Raw genomic sequence first — 23,010 nt, forward strand, 5'->3', positions numbered from 1 at the left:
AAACCTGTTCAGCAGAATATCTTTAGCTAGTAGTGAAGTTCTCGTATTAAAACCATTATATCAAGAAAATAGGAAGTGGTGACCTACCAGAAAAATCCATGGTAACAACTCTTAAGATATCTCAGTCACCTTCCTCAATAGAAAACTCAATCACCTTTATGCTTTTACCTTTTAATTTTTTAATATTTTAATTTTCTCATTCTTTCCCCTTTTATCTTTTTCTTCTAAATTCTCAATTACCTTTTTCTTTTAATTTTTTTAATTCCTGATGATTAAAAACCACTTTAATAATAAGAAAGCATCCCTACTCTCAGCAGGTCTATGCTTTTGGAACTATACCATTTTTATGGATAAGTAGGAAAATCTCACTGGTATCGCAGTGAAACACAAATAAGTCTCAATAATATCATATATGCTCGAATTAATGGAGCATTGAAAAATAATTAGACACAAATCCTCTTAGATGGAACATCTATAAGGATTTTAATCTCTCATATTCTTGCTAATTCTTTCCCAAATTTACACTGCACTCATTTACACGTAAACTACATAAAAACTGTATGATTCCTCGGAGAAATTAATACATTCAGACAATTTTTCTAGATATGATTTTAGTGAATAAAAATTTCATTAGCGTGTATAATAATTTCTCACTAGGGAGGGTAGACAAGGCCAGACTTTGAAGGTATTTGCATGCAATTTCAGTACCTCGTCGGCTCTCTGCTTGGTTTTTTCTGCGCAACTGAGTTGTTGAAGCATACACAATTTAGACACAGCTCCACACTGAAGCATCTCCCGAAGAATAGAAGCATATGCAGAATATATGCACAGTGACCAAAGGATTCGCACTGCTTTTTTAGTGGCAAATTCTGAAACGCTAAAAATCTTCTTTGAGACTACAGCAATAGCCATGGCGTGATCAGCAATGGCAGCCCTTCCTTCTGCATAGTCCACTAGCATGTCCAACAAATCTAACGTCTTTTCACATTTGGACCTCTCGCACTCTGGAAGTAATTCGATGAGACAAAATACAACCCCTGCCTCGATCGCCATCAATCTGATCTTTCTGGATTTCTTACAAATTGCTATAAGAACAGCCAAGGCCGCCATGGTCGCCTGATGCCAAACTCCACGCGTTATGATTTCTAAGAGCCCTCGGAAAATATCAATCCTTTCCCTGGCAATAAATTCCCAATCAGATACCCAAGTGGAAACCTTCTGCAATAAAATGGCTGTCTGATGTCTAGCTTCGTCAGTTCCTTTATTCAAGATCAAGGCCATCGACCTAATACTCGTTGCCTCTGCCAGCCACTTGGCAGTTTCCTGGGTCATAGGAAGCAGATGCAAAACTCCCAAAGTCTCTTCACAAGTCCTGAACTTTTCATTGTCAATCTCTTCACAGCAAGAGGAGTTTATCAGAGAGACCAGAACATGACTTGAAGCAAACCCAGCTATGCACCGTCTGTTTGCGTGACTCTCCTGCGCAAGGCACCGTAATCTCTTCAGTGCACTAATGCCCTCGAATGATGGAGATTTGAGTGCGGCTTGAAGTATCTTGGACACTTCATTGGAGTCGACGGGTGGCCTGGGCGAGGGGATTTCCTCTACGCCATTCGAGCTGTTGGCAACGCACCATCCCTTAATGAGGCGACGCAGCATGTGATTGGGTGTTAAGTCGAAATTCTGCAGCGGCTGCATGGTAACAGGACATATATTCTTCTTGCATGAAAAAATCCAGTGCTCTATGCTTTCGCGATCATAGGTCATGCCTGTGCAAACAGTTACCGGATCTCTCATCAGATCCATGGATATGGGGCACCTAAAGCATGAAGGCACCTCCACCTCCAAACAACCTTGCGCTGAATTCATGGCAAGAATGACAGAAGACAGTGATTGATTATTGAAGCGATAACAGATGAAGGTCGGGGTCAATGCACAGAGAACCAATTTCATAGATCTATTAGACAGAAGGGCATGCTCAGTACCGGTAACGCAGACACTCAGAGGTTAGAATACCCACCTGAGTTAAGGATAGGCACCGATTTTCCATTGCATATCACCGAAGCTTACGATGTGTGAATATATATGTAGTCTCCGGAAACTAAATAGTTGACTTATCTCTATAACGTGCGGTTGGGTTCTAAATCAACGTATTCACAAGCTTGTAGGGTCTGTTGACTCGTGTCGCTACTCCCAATGTCAACGCAATTGCATTTTGTCTGTCTAAATTTTGTTCGTTGACTTTGGAGCCTTGCAATTTCATTCAAACCGACAGTGCCGACTTTCAACGGTTGCAATAATGGCTTTGAATATTTTGATCCAGCCCATATGGCACGCTAGCCACAAATTATCGAGTATTGACTTTTACAAAAACTAGTAACGAAGTAATGAACGCAGAGTCGTCTAAAAAATTTGTTGGAAAATTAATGCCAACCACCTGGTTAAAGGTTAAACACTTTGACAGCAGCCATATTTGTGGGGCGGAAGGACTCAAGGTCTGAGCAGAAATATATGGTTATTCACAACACATGAGAGTTTAGGTAGTTAATGAATTTCGGTAAATAAGTATGGGTAACACATCAAAGTTAAAACAGTGAATGAATTTTGGTAAATAAGTATGGGCAAGCATTTCACAGGTATATAGCTTATTATTCCACAACACATCAAAGAGGTTAAGGTATTTAATGAATTTTGGTAAATAAGTTTAGTCAATCATTCACTCTGCTACTCCGCAACACATGCAAGTTCCAAAACTATTTATGATGTAAAAATTCCGTCACTCTGCTACTCCATAACACATGCAAGTTCCAAAACCATTTATTATGTAAAATCATCCATATTGTGTATTAATGTTTTCTCTATCATGAATTAACCAGTAAAATGTATGTTTTATATAAATATTAATGTCAAAGTCATTTGTAAGGTTGAGCAGGAGAGAGGGTGAAACTCTAAGAGAGAAAGAGAAAGTCCTGGAGTGAATTTTGGTGGGCCGCATGAAAACAGTTACGGTGTTTTACTTTGTGTTAATCCGCAATCCAGTAAAACATAAATCCCACTAAAAAATTTCTTATTTTACTTGGAGGAGCAACCTCCAATTGATGATGCGAACATTGTTTCCTATGTTTTGAAATATAATCAAATATATGTTATATTGCGATATGATCTTAAACTTTCACAAATAAATTTACCGCAACTATTTTAATTTTACTCTGTTTTTCTACCTTAAATCCTGTGTTTTAATTAAGGCCAAAAAAACTTGCCTTGCCGCAAATAATTTCTGAGCCAAACTTCTCTCCTCTGCCCTATATTTGTCATTGCACGAAGATTCCTGCCAATAAAATTGATTGATTAATATCTTCATGGTTTTTAATCAAGCAAGCCTAGGAAAATCACTCTGAATTCAACGAGGGAGTAGCCATCATGGTGGGACAACGTACGTTTAGTCTTTTCGTAATTTAATTGATCTTAATGGAGCGTTGCACCAAACCTACAAACTATCACTATTAGTTGCGCAGGAAATCTCCCAAAGTAGGTTTTACTCGATATGTTCTTCCCGTGGACAAAAGAATGGTCAATTCCATAAAATGTTGGCCATAATAATGATCTCGGAATCTTTATTTCCGAACATCAAATTAGTTGAAAGGATTCTTACTGTTTTTAACCATAATGTGGCCGGAATTGTAATTTCTTTTTTTCTAATGATAGAAGCTAAATTGGATCGAGTAACTCCCAGGTATACGATTAAGTTCAACGGAGTTAACAGATGTTTTAAGAAAAAAACAAAATGGCTATGAAATTGATTTGATTAGCCAAAGTTGTTAATTTGATATCTATATATATATAGAGTATTAGTATAATCATATTAATAAGTATGTGATTATAATAATAATAATATATATAAAATAATTTTAAAATTATAATAATTAAAATAATATTTTATAATAATAATTGTTATATTATAATAATAGAATAATATTATTTGATATCGTTCATGATATTCTGAATAATATTATTAATTTAATGTATTATTGATATTATAAATTTAATTAATTAATATTTTTATTTTTTATCTAAGATCCCGTGGACCTAACAAATTATCATTAAAAATCGAAAAGATTAATATTATAAGCTTAAAAGATTAATAAACCCAAGAGATTATTGATATTATAAACCAAAGAGATTATTAATATTATAATCCTAAAGGAGTAATATTATAAATTCAAGAAATAAATATTAAATTGAAGGGGTTAATATTATAAACTCAACTAATTAATATTAAAAACACTAGGAGTAATATTATGAACCCTTTTAATATTATAAACCCAAGGGAATAGTATTAAACCTAAGGGATTAATATTATAAATCCAAGGGAATAGTATTAAATCTAAGGGATTAATATTATAAATCCAAAGGATTAATAAAACTAAGGGATTAATATGATAAACCCATGGAATTAAATTATACACTCACAGGGTTAATAAACTCATGCGATTATTAATATTATAAACCCAAGTGAGTAATATTATAAAATCAAGTGATTAATAATCTCAATTGATTATTGATATTATAAACTCAAGGGATTAATATTATAAACCACTAGTGATTAATATTTTAAACCCAAGGGATTAATAAAACCAAGAGATTAATATTATAAAACTTATGAATGTTATTAAAACCTAAGACTAATGTTACAGTCTTTTGGCTTTAAACGCTATATTTATATAAGGTTACGCTAAGGAACTTGTAGAATCCTGTCATTGGGTTTCTACATAAGATTCCCGTAGAGCCACTATTAAAATGACCAAGGACTGCATGCACTCACATGTCAATGAGGAATTATTTCTTGCCATTAGCATGTTGGCATGCTAGCCTTATCTCAAACCTTAATTCCTACTCTACCTATAGCTTACTATTCCGCAACATTTTAAAAGATTTTTGTATATATACATCTACTATTATGAGTTCTAGTAATATGAGTTTGTCTATATACATATATATGTTTTATACCTTCTCGGTTAAATTTCAATTCAACCAAACCCTCTCCTTTCTTAATTTTCATCTCAAATACTAACTCGCTCTCGCTATACAAATGTGAATCAGATTTGGGCTTTCGTTCTCAGTTCCCTCACTCATATTTCGTTAGTTAGAGAGATATATAGGGTATGACATATCAGAGAACAACCTTATGTATTTTTCACATCATTTCCCCAATCTTCCTACACTATTCAACACACACACACACATACTCCACATAAACCATTAATATTAACCAAACTGACTCTAACTAATTAATATATAATAACTTTCGTAAATGTTCATAACATAATATTTCTTTATCCATTATCATTCTTCTCCATAATTTAAATCATAAAGTGACCTTAAAACTTCACATGCTTAGTACCAGATCTCAAATCACTCAAATACTTATCTAAAATTTCTAGAAATATAATATAGGCTACCACCTTGGTCCCAACCATTGAACTACATTTCCAATAATTCCCCCCGAGCTCTAGGCCACTTCTAGGAAACTAATAAAAAACGCCCCACATAGTTACACCCCCGAGCTCTAGGCCACTTCTAGGAAACTAATAAAAAACGCCCCACATATTTACACCTCCTTAACCCAAGCAATGCCCTGTCAATTCTAAGTACAATTCCAGTCTTTATCTCCCACTGATACCTTGTTACTTTTATTTGTACTACCTTTCTCTCCCACAAATATTTTTCTTAAAACATCTTACACCAATGGAATTTATCTCCAGTGATGTTAGCTTTGGTGGTAAGATCAACCAGAAAAGGGCCATCCCATCATCCCCTTGGAAAAATGCAGGATTTTTTTTCCTGTGTTTCTTGTCCCTTATTAGACCATAACTGATTCTAATCATTTCTCGGCACTTAGGAGTTCCCTTATTGAACCATAATTGATTCTAATTATTTCTTGGCACTTAGGAGTCTAATCACTCACGTGGTGACTCCTCTTTTATTTCTAAAAATAATAATAAATAAAACAATTTTATTTTTGTGACCAAATAATTAGTTACATTCTCATAAATGTTACATTCTCATAAATGTTAAGTTTTCAATTTTACCTTTTCAACCATAGGTCAAATTCATAAAATAATAAAAATCTTTCTAAAACTAATTTCAGTAGCGGTACTATATAATTCATTAACTATGATTTCCAAGCAAAATTTTTTATAATTGTCCATAATTTATATACATTTAAGCAAGCAACAAGTGAATTCTCCAACCCCGAACATTTTTAATTAACACTTTATGTATTACAATTCGATTTTCCTTTCCAAATAAGTGTCACGTCTCTCATCTTTAAGTATCGTTTTTCTTTTTCTTTCATATATGTATTTATAGCAGCGATACTACTATCGCGATGTATATCGTTGTTCTCCTATAATGGACAATATATTAGTCATAAACCCTCTAAACTTATTCTTTATCTATGAGTTAAAGGATATATGTATTTGAACTTTTATTACACAAGCTTATTACAAAGTATACCTTAGTAGACTTATCCCTGGAAATGTTATCTCCACTTTGCAGTTCTTCTTAATTTTATGTTTAGTATACGCATCAAGCATGTATGGTTGGAAAACCTTCTTAGCCAAATAATGATTATATGATGTAGGCATTATAATGGAAATATTAATTCGATATATGTGGTTATGTGGAGCACGCCTCTCGAAGGTTATGCAATAGCCTATGATATTTTGTTATATTGTTAATTATTTAATTGATCCGTTAATGTAAAAGGTATTATAGACTTTATGTGATTTTATTTTTTTTGGTTACTTAGTGCCATAGATCAAAAAGATAGCAAATAATATAAACACATAAACAAATTGAAAACACATTCAAACACATCAACACAACAAAATTTAATAAAGGAGTTCACCAAACTTTCTGGCTACGTCTCTTGGTCTTTTCGCTTCTAGTGCTGACCTCTTTATTTTGTCTTCAAATTGTTGTTATAGGTATGAGTTCAAAAACAGAGTCTCAAATAAGGAAATGGACCTCACCATTGCATTTAGCTTGAAATTTCGAGTCAAACAAGTATAAACTTGACCACATTTGGCCATTATGACCTCCAGACGCCCTAGAATGGTCCAAAACAACCTCTGTCCCTGCAAAACCACTCTCTATTTGGAAAAAACCACCTTGGCCTGCATAAAACCACCTCGGTCGGCGCACTGGTGGTATGGTGGGTTTGGCACCTACAAAGTTTAAATAAAAACTAGTTCGGCTTTGTTTCAAGCCTGAACTATTGACATATTAGTTAGCGGAGGTATGCGAAGTCGTTTGTATATAAGGTTTTGGAAGGTCGAGGGTTCGAAACCCCCGCCCGACCATTCCGCCATTATACATTGGATATGCGATATGATATGTGTTGGCTCCGCTATTCCGTTGGTTGATATGTGGTTCGTATGGTATGATATACCATATGTTGTTTGCATTTGCGGTGAATGTGGGATATATGCGATAACAATAAATCAAAGGTTCGGCCATCGTGGGGTTGACCTCGACCGTCCGGCCTTTTTCCGGTGAAAATCTCGACATCAAATAAATACAACTTCATCGCTTCCATTACCAAGACCCAACGTAGCCCATCTGGTGCGATCCTCCAGTGAAAACTCGGCCACTCCGGGAGGTCAGGGGTTTGATCCTCCTTGATCCCCAAAATTTTGGAAATAAGGCCACATTGGGCAAAATTCAGGCTGCCACTTGTCAGCACTAGATTGGCCTATATTAACCAATCACAACTGCTACATCACCTCCTCTACTGACATCATCCAGGACCCATGGCTCATTCCTGGGTTGACATGTGTCCCTGTTGATGTAGGCATTGAATTGGTTGACCATTGACCATTGACTATTGACCTTTGACTTCTGACTTTTTTGCCCTAATTTTCCATAAACTTTGACTCACTCTAACATCTCCATATGGACTCAGATTTACGCACCATTCGCACTGTTGGAATCATATCGACGAGCACTTAGACTTTATCTGACTTTCATATGCATTTGAAGACTTTGATCTTGAGGAAAAACTGGATCCATTTGGATCACTCCTCCCCACTGGAAGCTTTTGGACCACCAAAAGTTGGTTTTAGCTGTCGAGTAAGTGGGGATAAATTTCCTTCACCTTTCCAATCTCTATCCATCATGCTTTACTTGGATTTTTACCATTGAGTCCAATTCGAAGATACTCAACATTTCCTCGTTGCAAAGTCCTTATCCTCCTGTCAAGAATTGTGTCCTCCTGTAGCTCATTGAGATACACGGGAAAAATATCTTCATTGAAAGGTAGTTGAGCTTGCTCTTTGGGATCTTCTATCAATGAAGGTTCATACAATCACATGTTTTCAACATTTATGACAGAATATATTTGCATGTACGTTGGTAGATCTAGGTGGAAAGCATTTTCACCAATTTTGTCAAGTATTTTGAAAGGACCATATCTAATTGGTTTTAACTTTTTACCTTCCCCTTGCAGTCTTTCTTTGCTAATGTACAACCAGACTTGATCACCAACTTGAAAACTATGCTCAACTCGATGCTTGTCATGTTACACCTTATACTTTGCCTAGCTTCTTTTGAGATGTTCTTGTACTACATCGTGAATTTCCTGGATTTTTTCAATGAACTTGGTTTCTTTGTCCACGTCACTATGTCCATCAACTACAATGTCTTGACCGTAGACAAAATCCAAGGGAGACTTTGGTATAAAACCAAAACAAGTCTCAAAAGGAGATCTTTGAGTAGAAGAATGTTTTGCATGGTTGTAAGCATGCTGCAACTGCTCATCCCAAAGTTTGGGATGCTTGCTGCAATATCCTCAAAGCAACTTTATCACTGTCCTGTTGACCACTTCTGTCTGACCATCTATTTGTGGATGAAATTTCGTGCTCTTCTTTAACTTTCTATCCATTAACTCTCATAGACTTGACCAAAATTTCCCGACAAATCGAGAATCTCGATCAGATACAATAGAAGTGGGTAACCCAAAATGAACCCATACATTTTGAAAGAACAACTTTGCAGTTTGCTCAGCTGTGACTTGTTTATTACATGGTGTCAAAATGCACATCTTATTGAACCTATCCACAACTACATACAAATAATCATGACTCTTTCTAGACTTTGGCAATCCCCCAACAAAATCCATGGAAACACTTTCCCAAGGACGAGAATGAATTGGAAGTGGATTATACAAGCTTAATTTTCTATTACTTGGCTTGCTTGAAGCACACATAGTACATCCTTTAATATATCTAGAAATTGTCTCATTCATTCGTGGCCAATAGTAGAATCTTTGTAATTGTGCAACTATTTTACTTACAACAAAATGACCTGATATGAGAGAAGTATGTGCTTCTCGAATTATATTAACTCTTTCAGTTTTTGGAATGCATAACTTTCCCAAATGATATAAGAGTTTGTCCTTTATGAAATAATCCAATTCTTCTACCTGCTTTCCATGACTTCAAGTTGCATATACATCCTTAAAATATGTGTCTTGAGCATATTGTTTAATATAACTTTCTTGAATTACTAAATATGCTTAAGTATTGTGGATGCGTTTATAATTGGTCTTGATAAGATGTTTGTAACCTTGTTATGTATGCCCTTCTTATATCTATTAACAAGATGAAATTGTTGTAGGAAACCCATCCACCGATTGTGTCTTGATTGTTGCAATTTAGTTTGTGAGTGTAAATATTGAAGTGGTTGATGATCTGTATGTATGATTTTTCTTTACCCATTATGTAATGTTTCCACCTTTTAACACTCTGAACTAATGCATACGATTCTTTATCATATGTTGGATAGTTAACTACTGCTAATGTGAATGTCTCAGAATGAAATCATATAGGATTTATGTGCTACATCAACACTGCGCCCATGGCATATTCACTTGCATCTGTCTTGATCTCAAATGGATGCTGAAGATCTGGTAGTGCTAGTATTGGCATTGTACTGATCCTTTCTTTCAATGTGTCGAAGGCTTTCTGTTGTTTGCCTCCCCACTGAAACACCTGTTTCACACTTGTAAAATCATGTAAAGGATCTACAATGAAAGAAAAGTTAGCAATAAACTTTCTCCAATATTTTGTTGCCCCTAAGAAGCTTCTAACTTTTGTAGCAGTATTGGGCTTAGGCCAATTTACAATGACTTCGACCTTAGAGGGATCTATCTTCAATTCACCACCCCCTACAATATAACCCAAATGATTCAAAGATGTTCTGCCAAATTCACATTTTTACAATTTTACATAGAGATTTTCTCTTTTCAAAACATCTAAAATCTGCTTTACATGCTTTACATGTTCATCCCATGTTCTATTGAAAACAAGAATATCATCTAAATAGACTAATACAAAATCATCAATGAATGGTATAAATACATCATTCATGACTCGTGTGAATGTAGCAGGAGCATTAGTTAAGCCAAATGGCATAACCACCCATTCATAGAGTCCTTGCTTTGTTTTGAAAGCATTTTTCCATACACCCTGTTCTGCAACTCTGATCTGATGGTAGCCGCTTCACAAGTCCAATTTAGAGAAGTAAACTGCATATCTTAATTGATCTAACAAATCATCAATACGAGGAAGAGGAAAATGATTCTTTATTGTGATTTTATTTAATGCTCTAAAATCAATGCACATTCTCCATGAACCGTCTTTCTTTCACACTAACACAATAGGTGATCCACACGGTGATGTGCTTGGTCGAATAAACCCTTGATCAAGCAACTCCTATACCTGCTTCTTTATCTATGCACTCTCTAGACCTGATAACCTGTACATTCCAATGTTAGTTAGTGAAGCATCATGCTGCAAATAAATCTCATGTTCTATCTCTCACTTGGGTGGAAGCCCTTTATGCTCTTGAAATAAAATATCATAATCGGAAACAATTTTAACAAGATCTACTTTCTATTTAGTATTACAACCTTGGAAAGTATCAGATTTATCAACATCCTTTGATTTTACAATCATAAGTAAACAATGTTTACTTGAATTTACAATTCTTTTCATCTATCCTCAATTTATGAGAGAGAAATTATCTTTGAGTTTATGAGCCCTTACAATATATTCAATTCCATCCTTAGTGAGTTGATACTTATTTTCAGTTCGATAGAAGATAGCATTTCTATCGTACAAGTATGGACTTCCTAATACAATTCCACATATATCCAATGGGACTATGTCTAACTCAACCTCATCTACAAACTTTGACCCAATAGCAAAATGAAGTTTACATTGTTTTGTAACTTGTAGCTTAGTTTTATCACACACCCAACCTAATGGATATGGATTTTTATGAGGTTTTGTTTCTAGACCCAACTTCTTTACAATTGCTTCAGAAATCAAATTAACTTGTGATCCACTATCAAATAAAGTATCAATTTTAGTATGCTTGGAAATGAATCTAATGTGAAATAGCTCATTTCTTTTCCTCTCATCATTATCATTATCAACAGAATGTGAAGAAGTACTTGTAGATTCTTTAGAATCTTTGCCTTTTATACCTATAATTGTAACCGTTGTCTCGTCACTTGAATCTGATCCCAAGTCCTTTTGAATAGCAACAACATTCTTCCGCTCTTTACTCCCAAATGTCTTAGGCTTAAATTCCGAATGCAATGACCAACAATGTGCCTCATCATGGCCTTCCTTCTTACAATGAGTGCATGAAGGTTTATCTTTCTTAACAGTGTTTGTTTTCTTCTTCTTCCATTTAATTTTCTTCTTGCCTTTATTCTTGCTTTCAATAGGTTTGGATGATTTCCCAACATCTTGGGTTACATTTTTTCCTCTAGCTTCTAGATGAGTTTCTTGAACCGATACATCATCTAAGCTAGTTGGATTAAACATAAGTATAGTATGCCTCAAATAACTATGTAGGCCACCTATGTATTTCAACAATGTCTCTGGTGAGTCCAATAAAATGCCTAATGTTAAAGCTATCTTATGGAATTACTGACTATAACTTTGAACACTTTGACCTTTTAATTGACGTAGTGTTTGCCAACTCATCATTGCTTATTGCATATAAGCCAAAGAATGAAATTTCTTTTTAATGGAAAAAAAAAATTCATTCCAAGTTGAAATGATTTTACCATGCTTTTGGAGATCTTCTTATGTCTTGCCTTGCCACCATACAAGGGTGGTTCCTCCAAGTTGAAGGCTAGCAAGCTGGATCTTCTTCCTTTCCGAAACAACTTTCTGCACCCTGCAATATACTTCAATTTGTCTTATCAATTATCAAGATTTTCAGCGTTAAGTTCTCCATCATAAATTGGCAAATCAAAATTTACATCTAATTTGATAAAAGAGGATTTCTTCTTTTTCTTCTTAGAAGGACTAGATTTATGAGGAGAAGAGGATAATGATGACGATGATGGTGATGATGGGGGAGATGGTGGAGGAAGCATTCCTCCCTTTCCCTTATCTTCTTGATCTTTAGGTGATGAAGCCTTCATATTTGCTCTTCTTAAACTCGCGATACATCTCTTCCACCATAGCACGTATCGTCATAAAACTATCCAAGAATTGAGATTCTAACCCAAGTGTAGTTTCATCTACCATCCTTCTTTATGAAAAGACCCTTCCAATCTTTGTTTTTGCCTCAACAAGCTCACCTTCACCTCGTTCAAGCCTCAACATAGTAAGCATTCAAATCTCTACACAAACTTGTAAAACCTTAAAAACCTTGTTGCTCTAATACCACTTGATCCATTAATGAAAAATGTATTACAGACTTTATGTGAATTCGTTTATGTTACTCAGCGCAACGGACCGAGAAGATTGAAAATAACATAAACACATAAACAAGTTGAAAACACATTCAAACACATCAACGTAGAAAAATTTAATAAAGGAGCTCACCAGAATTTCTGGCTATGTCTCCTGGTCCTTTCTCTTCCAATGTTGACCTCTTTATTTTGTCTTCAAATTGTTGTTACAGGTATGAGCTCGAAAACAGAGTCTCAAATAAGGAAATGGACCTCATTACTGCATTCAACTCAGAATTTTGTGTCAAACGAGTACAAACTTCACCATATTTGGCCAATGTGACCTCTAGACCCCTTGGAATAGTCCAAAACCACCTCTGTCCATGCAAAACCACTCTCTCTTTAGCAAAAACCGCCTTGGTTTGCATAAAACCACCTTGGTCGGCGCGCTAGTGGTATGGCGGGTTTGCTATCTGCAAAGTTTAAATAAAAATTAGTCTGGCTTTGTTTCAAGCCCGAACTATTGACGTATTGGTTAGCGGAGTTATGTGAAGTCATTTATATATAAGGTTTTGGAAGGTCAAGGGTTTGACATCCCCACCCTACCATTCCGTCATTATACATTCGATATGCGATATGATATGTGTTGGCTCTGCTGTTTCGTTGGTTGATATGTGGTTCGTATGGTATGATATACCATATGTTGTTTGCATTTGCGGTGATTGTGGTATATATGTGATAACAATAAATGAAAGGTCTGGCGGTCATGGGGTTGACCCCGACCATCCGGCCTTTTTCGAGCGAAAATCCCAACAACAAATACATACAACTTCACCGCTTCCATTACCAAGACCCAACGTAGCCTGTCTGATGCGGTCCTCCGATGAAAACTTGACCACTCTAGGAGGTCAGGGGTTCGATCCTCTCTGGTCCCCAAAATTTTGGAAATAAAGCCACATTGGGCAAAATCCGGGCTTCCACGTGTTAGCACCAGATTGGCTCGTATTAACCAATCACAATCTGCCATGTCACCTCCTCTGCTGACATCATCCAGGACCCATGGCTCATTCCTAGGTTGACACGTGTCCCTGCTAACATAGGCATGGACTTGGTTGACTGTCGACCATTGACTGTTGACCTTTTACTTTTGACTTTTTTCCCCTAATTTTCCATAAACTTTGATTGGCTCTAACTTCTCCATCCAGACTTGGATTTACATGCTATTTGCACCATTGGAATCATGTTGACGAGTACTTCGACTTGATCCCACTTTCATCTGCATTTGAAGACTTTGATTAGGAGGCAAAAGTAGATCCATTTTGTATCATTAATAGAGGTTGAATTAGCTCTTATGTACTATGGTTGTGCGATTTTCATAAATCCCATCATTAATTTTCAACACTACTTGTACTAATCGACCTTGGGAAATTAATTATGCAATCGGATCCCACCATGCATACCTCCTTCACATGGAGGACAAGTAAGCATTGTGGTAGCTTTTGAGCAACTAGGATGAAGAGATGGTATCAAGGGCTCATATTAACCTAAGCAACCCTAAACCCTTTTTTTCCCTGATCATTCGCCAGTGTGCCCTTTTCGCTACAACCATCTATCTCTCATGGCATTGCAACATCACTCTCTATCAATCCTCAACATCTGGCCTTTTATGGGCGCATAGAAGTCATGAAAGCTGACACATTTTTCATGCCTCTACAATTTGTTCCTCAGTAACGTTTACAGGTAATTTATTTTTTTCTCATATTAGTTTCGGTACCCTCCCTTTATGGAATCGATGTGAATTTTTCCCAAATCTTTGCTCACTTTTTTGATGTCTCTCTAGATTCGATGATAGTATGCTTGGGTTATGTCTTCAGGTGTGAGGCCAATTAGAGAGACCCTTCCTTTAAGGTTACTTCACAGTAGCCTCGAGATAATATTTTGTTGGTAGTTGTATTTCATGGGTTCATTCTTGTTTGTCTTTCCACGGTTCGATACTCATATCCACTTGGAGCTGACTACGCTTGTGTTTCCCTCCTCCTATATAGGAAGCACCCGAAAGAAATCCCCTTGATTTAGTGTCCCCAATTCTTTGATGAGAATGCAAGGTATGTTTCCCAAATTTCTGGGTTTTGCTTTAAATGTGTCACCCAACAACAACCCCCTCTCCCCCCACCATTTGGGTGAGTGGTTATTTTGGGTGCCCAGTTACATTACTCGCACATGGTTTTTTTCGTCTATCATATGTTGGTAAGAGTGTTATTTTTGGTTACTTGACGGTTAATTTTTATGGCGTACCTCATACAAAGGACCCATCTTCTCGGCCAAGTTACCCATTCACACCTTTGTTTGTTCCTTTATTTTTTTCTTCTTCCTCCTTAATTTATGTTACTGTGAATAGGCCATAAACATGTTAGGGGTTTCTAATTTCATATATTTTGTTGTTTCTTTTCTGGCACAGGTAGCAATAGAGGCTAACCCATCCATTTGGGTGACCCTATGGGTTGAATAAGGAGAGAAAGCAACAATAGGTAAGCTACAATATTCTCATATTTTATCAACTAGGAAATACATGATTTCTATGAAGGGTTGACTCATATTCTCTTGGGTATTATTCTTTCTTGAGATGGAGTGAATTCTTGCTTGTCCTCTTGCCCTGCCATCTTTATCCATTGAAAGTTTTGTTTCTCTTTTTTTCCCATAACATATTATACAAGTTATTGTGCATGTCTAAGTATATCCCTTTCTGGTTGGTTACATGTTGGAGTACACCATATGTTATTATTACATGTATGGATTTTACTCCTCTGTTGCTACAGATACTCTGCTTGCTCAACTCCATAATGTAAAATACTTACACATTTTTCCCTTGTCCTGTAGGTATTTAGATACCCTTTGGAGCATTATGTTTCCTCATTAAGCCACGAAAAACGGTCCCCACTTACCTTCTCCATTTATTTCATCAAGGTGGGTTACTTCAAATCTCTGGAGCTCAGTCCAATTTCGTTATCCTATTCAAAATTCGTTATTCATTGGTGTTATTAGGGCTCTTCCTATGATATTCTCAATGGTCAATATGAGAGATATTGTGCTAAACTAGAGGATTGAATACTTTGGTATGTTTTATTTTTCGTGCACTTCAGTTCTTTGAGTTCCCTAGCTACATGGTCCATAGTTTTGGTGGTTGGAGCACAATAACACCAATGTACTATGTTGCATATTGTTATTCTTTGGGAAAATGAAGGAGAGGATATTTGAAATTTACTCTATTTGAATCTCTTGTGATTCATGTTCTGAACATCATATATTCTGTGTGGAAAATGGGTTCATTATAATGACCCTTATTAGGGTGACTTTGTTAGTTTTTTTCTAATATAAATCAGTTTATATTGCAACCTCAAACAATTTATCTCAAAATTGTTTTATTCTTTGTTGTCTAATATTATTGAGTTGCTATATTATTATTTTTGACTAAATATATTTTCTTTCATGGTTCATCAATATAATTTTGTTTCGTAGATTAGTATTTCCATCAGTTTCATTTATGCAAGTGAAAGAAATAAACTTGGTATTCTCTAGTTGATTATTTTCTCTTTCAATAACTCGATCTTATATTAATACAAAAAGATAACATTTTAATCGTTCTCATATTTAATATTTAGCAAGAGGTAAGTTTGTATGGCTTTCAAATTTACTGAGTACCACCCAGCTTGTTTATTTACTTTTTACTGGTTTTTCTGAACCCTTTAGCTTGGGTTGCACACATTCACCAAAAACCTGAAATTTTGACGGTTCCATAAGAGTATGTCCCCAAAGAAAAATATGGCCCAATCCTTAGGCTTATTTTATGTGTAGTTTCCCCTAGGCATACTCCCAAGATTCCTCCTCATTTGAGCTCAAACCTTTACTTCTCAATCTCACATCATACATTTAATTTCTGAAAATTTGGTGTGTATAGGGGACGTTGTACACAATGTGTGTCTCTTAGATGATTCTACGCATAGTAGAATATGTGTGAAGTTAATACTCTACAAATGAATTCAGTCCTACAAAAACGTAGTTTTTTTTCAAAAACATGCATGTGACATCACCTCTAACCCAATATTTAACTCCTTTACAATTTCAAGTAGACACTAGAATTTTATTGACTAGTACACTACATTTAAAGATAACCACAACAAAATCAATTTGACTATAATCTTAATCTTTTAATGTAACTAATTCCATTCTGACAATATTCCTAGTTGTATCATTTAAGCATATTCATTTGCACCATAAATAATATAACAAATAACATTCCTAGCTTTACCACCTGCACATATTCAATTGTAACATAAAATCGTATAACAAAAAATCTAACCATGAGATTGCGAGAAAGACACTTGGGAATCTTGCACCTTTTTCCACCAAACCTTGACTGAAATCCTCCAGTTCATCCCCAATTTGAGATGCACTTTCCATTAAATCAAAATCCTCTATTAATCCCTTCAATATGTATTTTATACCTTTCTTCTATAATCAATTTTTTTCCTTTAGCGGTGTCCCTCTTTTGTGGTCCTCAACATCCACTTGCCTAGGCTTTTCCTTAAAAGCCCACTTTTCTCTCCCGCAATGCTTTATTCTTATCCAAGCTTAGCATCTATCCCTAGCTAAGTGATTTAATGGATTTTTTGTCCTATCCATATTATCTAGAATATTTATCATGGAAGAGCTATCTCAATCTCATTTACTAATGAGATTTTTGTTTTTCTTCCTTTGACAACAATCTCATATTCAAGTGTATCATTCCCAAGTACTTTAAATCCAATTATTTATTTATATAAGACTTCCAATGTACTTTATGGCTTTTTCGCCATTCATATTATGATAACTTAGTTTAAAACAAAGAAAACAACATTACATCCACAAATGGGTATTATATTATTCCCCCCTTTTAATTCACATCGTACCTAGCGTTTATTTCCTAGTTACTTCCCTCTGGAACAATGATGGATATTTCTTCTGAATCTCATATTCTTGCTCCCATGTGGACTCTTCGGGAATAAAATTCTTCCATTGCACTTTAACTCGAATGACGACTTGATTCCAGAGTGAGATCTCTTTCCGGTCTAGGATATACAGTGAGGCTCTACCAGAAATTATCCTTTGGGTTCCACATGTACCATTTTCCAATCAATTATGTGAGAGATATCATGTACACATTTCTTAAGTAAAGGTAAATGAAAAACATTATGAGCTTTAATATCACTAGGTAATGCTAATTGATAAGCTACGAGTCCAATTATTTCTAGAATTTCGAATGGCCCACAAAATCATGGTGCTAATTTTGGACATGTTCCTGTTCTTAAGGTACTTTTCCTTGGTTTCACACTCAAATAAATGTGATCCCAAATTTTGAACTCCATATCTGTTCTCTTTTTGTCTGCATAGTTTTTTTGTTTGTCCTGTGAGGTTTTAATGTTCTATTGAATCCTCCGTACTATCTGTTCCATTTCTTGTAAGGCATATATCCCTAGTATCAATATATCCTTTGGCTGACTCCAACTAAGAGGTGTATGGAATTTATTTTCCATACATGGATTCAAGAGGACTTATTTTTATGGACGTTTGATAACTGTTATTGTATGCAAACTTTTCCAAATGCAAGAAATTCTCCCTTTTAGTGGGTCTCTCCATGACATACATTCTCAGCATGTCCTCCAAAATATGGTTGGCTCTCTTGATTTTTCCATCTGTTTGAGGATGATATGTAATGCTGAAATTTAGTTGAGCTCCCATGCCCCTAAGAAATGCCTTCCAGAAATTTGAGGTGAATTTAGAATCCCTATCTGACACTATCATCTTAGGTATTCCATGTAATCAAAAAATTACCTTCATGAAGATATTAGAAATCTTTGTTGTATCATAAGTGGATTGTACCGATATGAAATGGGTTTCCTTAATTAAGGTGTCCACCACTACGATGATGGAGTCATGCTTCCTCTTGGTCCTTGGTAGTCCTATGATAAAATCTAAAGAAATTATTTCCCATTTCCATTCAGGGATAGGTAGTGGATTTAACAACCCAACAGGGTGTTGATGTTCAACCTTTACCTGTTGGCACTCCAAAAATTTTGATAAATATTCAACCACCTCTTTCTTCATACATGGCCAAAAGAAATTATTTATTAATGATCTAATCATATTTCGGTACAACAGATGTCGCGCATATGGCACTCTAACATATTTGATAAATATTCAACCACCTCTTTCTTCATACATGGCCAAAAGAAATTCTTTCTTAATGATCTAATCATATTTTGGTACCACGGATGTCTCGCATAAGGTTTCTTATGATATTCATCTAGCACCATTTGTTTCAGGGAATTTACATTTAGAACATACATACGTTTTCTATAAATCCACAACTTTTCAGAATTTTCTGCATAACCAAGAATGTTAATTTGTCGTAATTTCTATTGAATTTCCAAGTATTTAGCGTCAATAATTATTGAATTTTTAATTTTCTCTATCAAATTTATACTACCACTGCTAACAGACACGTACATTAGAGTGTGGGCATGTTAGTTGAAAGAATATGCTATCTTCTTTTCTTTCCCCTTTATATGTCTAATGTCGAATTCAAACTCACTAAGAAATGTAAACCACCTAGCTTGCATGGCATTGATATCTAATTAGATGAAAATATATTTTAGGCTAATATGATCGGTTACCAATGTGAATTTATTCCCTAAAAAATAATGCCTCCACATCTTTAAGGCAGGTATTACAATAGCTAGTTCTAAATCATATACAACATAATTCCTTTCATATGTTTTCATCTTTCTAGACTCATAAGCTATAACTGAATTGTCTTGCATTAAAACTCATCCTAGCCCCTCCACACATGCATCAATGCAAATTTTAAATTCTTTATTTTGATATGAATGTTTTAAGATGGGATCCACTATGAGTAGGTGTTTCAACTTATCGAACTCTCCTGACATTCAAAATTTTCCCCTTTCTTCTGCAAGGATGCCATAGGTTATGCTAGTTTCGAGAACCCCTCTATAAATCTTTGGTAATATGCCATGAATCACATAAATTATCGGACAACAGGAAAATCCTTTCATATGGGACAATTTACCATGGGCCTAACCTTCTCAGGGTCAACCTCCAGTCCTTCCTTTGAAATGATGTGGCCTAAATATTGTATCTTATTTTTTGTAGAAATCACATTTACTAAATTTGGCATACAACTGATTTTCCCTTAGAGTTTGTAGCCACAATTTTAGGTGTTCCTTATGTTCTTCTTCATCTTTGGAATATACCAAAATGTCATCTATAAATACTAGCACAAATTTATCCAAATATTTTCTAAATATATTATTCATTAGGCACTTAAAAGTTGTCGGGGCATCAGTAAGGCTGAATGATAACACTACAAACTCATAGTGACCATATCTCGTTCTGAATGTTGTCTTATAAATATCTTCAGTTTTTATTCTCAATTGATGATATCTCATCCTTAAATCAATTTTTGAAAAAATGGTTACCCCCCATACCTAACCAAACAAATCATGAATATGGGGCAATGGATATTTGTTTTTAATAGCTAACTGGTTTAATTGTTGGTAGTCAATACACATTCTAAATGTGCCATCCTTATTTTTGGAAAATAACACGGGAGGCCCCCATGGTGGCACATTAGGCCTAATATAGGCTTTGTCTAGTAGTTCTTGTAGCTATATTTTCAACTCCAATTATTCATGTGGACTCATTCAATAAGGGGCTCTAAGCATCGGGGTTCCACTGTGTACCAAATCAAAGGAGAATTATGTATCTCTATGAGTGGGTAAACCTAGCATTTCCTCTAGAAAGACATCACGAAACTCCTTAATAACCAACAAGTTTTCTAATTTTGATTCTTCTACTTGTTGTTCACTTGCTTCTATATGAACCATAAATAATTGACACCCCTTTCGTGCATTCGTTTTCATTTGTAAGGCTGATATTTTTCTAACTGATATATATTTTGGTATGCCTTGGATTGTCGAGTTTGTCCATATTGATTCACATAGCTCACTTATTTTTCCAAACAATTTATAATGGCCCCCTACTTTTCCAACGAGTCCATACATATAAGTATGTCATATGATCTGAGGGGAAGTACATTTAGGTTTACTATTGTAAAATAACCATTTAAATAAATATTACATTGCATTACTTGGTTGGTTACTCTGCGCTTGGTGTGAGTTGCTAGCTGTACCAATTAGGAAGTTCTATATTTTTCAGTTATAAGTTTACATATTTATACCACCTGTGGTCCAATGGAGCTTAAACTAGCCCATCGATCAATTAAAATAGAAACAGATCGGTTGGAAATAGTATCTTCAATCTCTGTCATTGTCGATTTAGGTTCCTCTTATCTATCCTCCAAGGTTATGCTTGTCCTGGGAAGATTTAAAGCAATATCATTCACTATGGTGGCTTCGTGGACAAATGTATATTTTGGATAGATCTCGGTTTATGAAAACAATCCATCAATATATGAGTCTCACTAAACCTCCAAAAATTTAGTGCTTCTTTTTATTTACTCCCAATCTTTTTACTATTCAGATTCATAGGTTTTGACCTAGCATGAGAGTGTCCGAGCTCATTTGCGTTCCCCTTGCTGAAGTTTTTCCATTGGTGGTCCTTTCCAAAAAATTTAATATAGCCAAGTTTCTCTCTTCTTGCCCCATTTACAAGTTTGGATTTGTCCTTATTCTTTAAAAACTTGGGGCCTTCACCCTTATTCCTAAATTACTGATAACACAACCTCTCCTTTGCTATTGCTTCATCCATTGACTTAATATTTTCGAAACTAAATATGTTCCTTGTAGACATCGGGAAAACAGTTCAAAAACCGTTGCACCTTGGCTTTTTCTTCTTTAATATAGGGGAAATACCACAGTGAATCAGTAAAATTTTCCACAAATTCGTCCATAGTTAACTACCCCAACCTTAACTCATGGAACTATGTTTCGCGGTCATCACAGTAACATTCAAATAAGCAACAGTTTTTAAATTTCTTCCAGAATTCCTACCAAGATACTGTCTTTTCCTCCAACAGATGCACGCTTTTAGCTTCCTCCCACCAAAGGGAAGCTTTACCTTGCAGCTAATAAATGGAAATCTGGCCTTTAAGTTTCTCTCATATTCATAAACTTGAAAATCTTTATCCATATTAAGTAGCCATGCTTCTGCATCCTACTCTTTCTCCCCATCAAAAATAGGGGGCTTAATTTTCCTAAATTCCCCTTGTAACTCTGTTTGTTTCTTTCTCTTTTGTGTTGTTGGATATGTTCTATTAGATTCCCACCCAAATTTAGATTTCTCTGATTTTGTGCCCCTTTTATTTCCTTTCAATATGTTAGGTTCCATCGTTTTATGGATAAACTTTTCAGTTAATCCCCTAATCATCCTTTCTTGCTCCTAATTGGCATTTAATAGAAACTCATTTCTGCTCCTCAAATATGCCAATTCTTGCTGAATATTTCTAATAATATCCATGAATTGAGTAGTTGTGTTGGTGGCCTCATTTCCCAATTCGAAAACAATTCTTCACCATCGGTAATGGTTGGAGCCTCCTTAGCCATTTTTGTTGTAGCTGTGTCACTTTCTCACCTTTCAGTTCAAACAAAATCAATTATTAGTTTGTCCTTCCTTACTTCAACTTTTCAAGTCTACACAATTTTGTTTATTATTTATGTGGTGTTCCTTAAGGCCCTAGTGGTAAAATTGGGCTCTGATACCATCTCTTACATCTCTTATCATACAGTATATTCATTTTTTCTTTCATTCATATATGTATTTATAGAAACGGTACTACTATCGCCATGTATGTCCTTGTTCTCCAATAATGGACAATATATTGGTCATAAACCCTCTGAACTTATTCTTCTTTTTTTCTTAAGCAAGAGTGGGTCCTTCTATTCAATTATCTAAAAAAGTTACATAGTGTACATATATAAACAAAGGAGGTGTGGCCCACCAAAATTCCAAGCACACCATAACCTTTGTTACAGTGCCAAAATCTAATACTCTGGGTCAAGGGCCCACAAAACATTACAAAAAACCTCCGCAGACCGTGTGATCTTCCTCCAAAGATCTAACGGTTGAGAAGCATATCAGGTGGCTAACATGCTTACCCTTTAACCTTTCACTCGGACCCGAAAAGATCAATGAACCAACTTTAGAAAACATTTCGGGTCCACCTGGGGAGTAAACCCACG

At 35.4% G+C, this 23,010-nt stretch overlaps 1 pseudogene; it reads right to left on the minus strand.

Annotated features, from left to right (window-relative positions):
• Positions 1-575: 575 nt before the first annotated feature.
• Positions 576-2,025, minus strand: LOC149155293 (E3 ubiquitin-protein ligase PUB23 pseudogene; annotated as a pseudogene).
• Between the last annotated feature and the right edge of the window lie 20,985 nt (positions 2,026-23,010).

Source organism: Pinus tabuliformis, chromosome 9 (genome assembly GCF_031772625.1).
Source record: "Pinus tabuliformis cultivar Carrire ecotype Pingquan chromosome 9, CPIR1, whole genome shotgun sequence".
Classification (NCBI taxonomy): Eukaryota; Viridiplantae; Streptophyta; class Pinopsida; order Pinales; family Pinaceae; genus Pinus; species Pinus tabuliformis.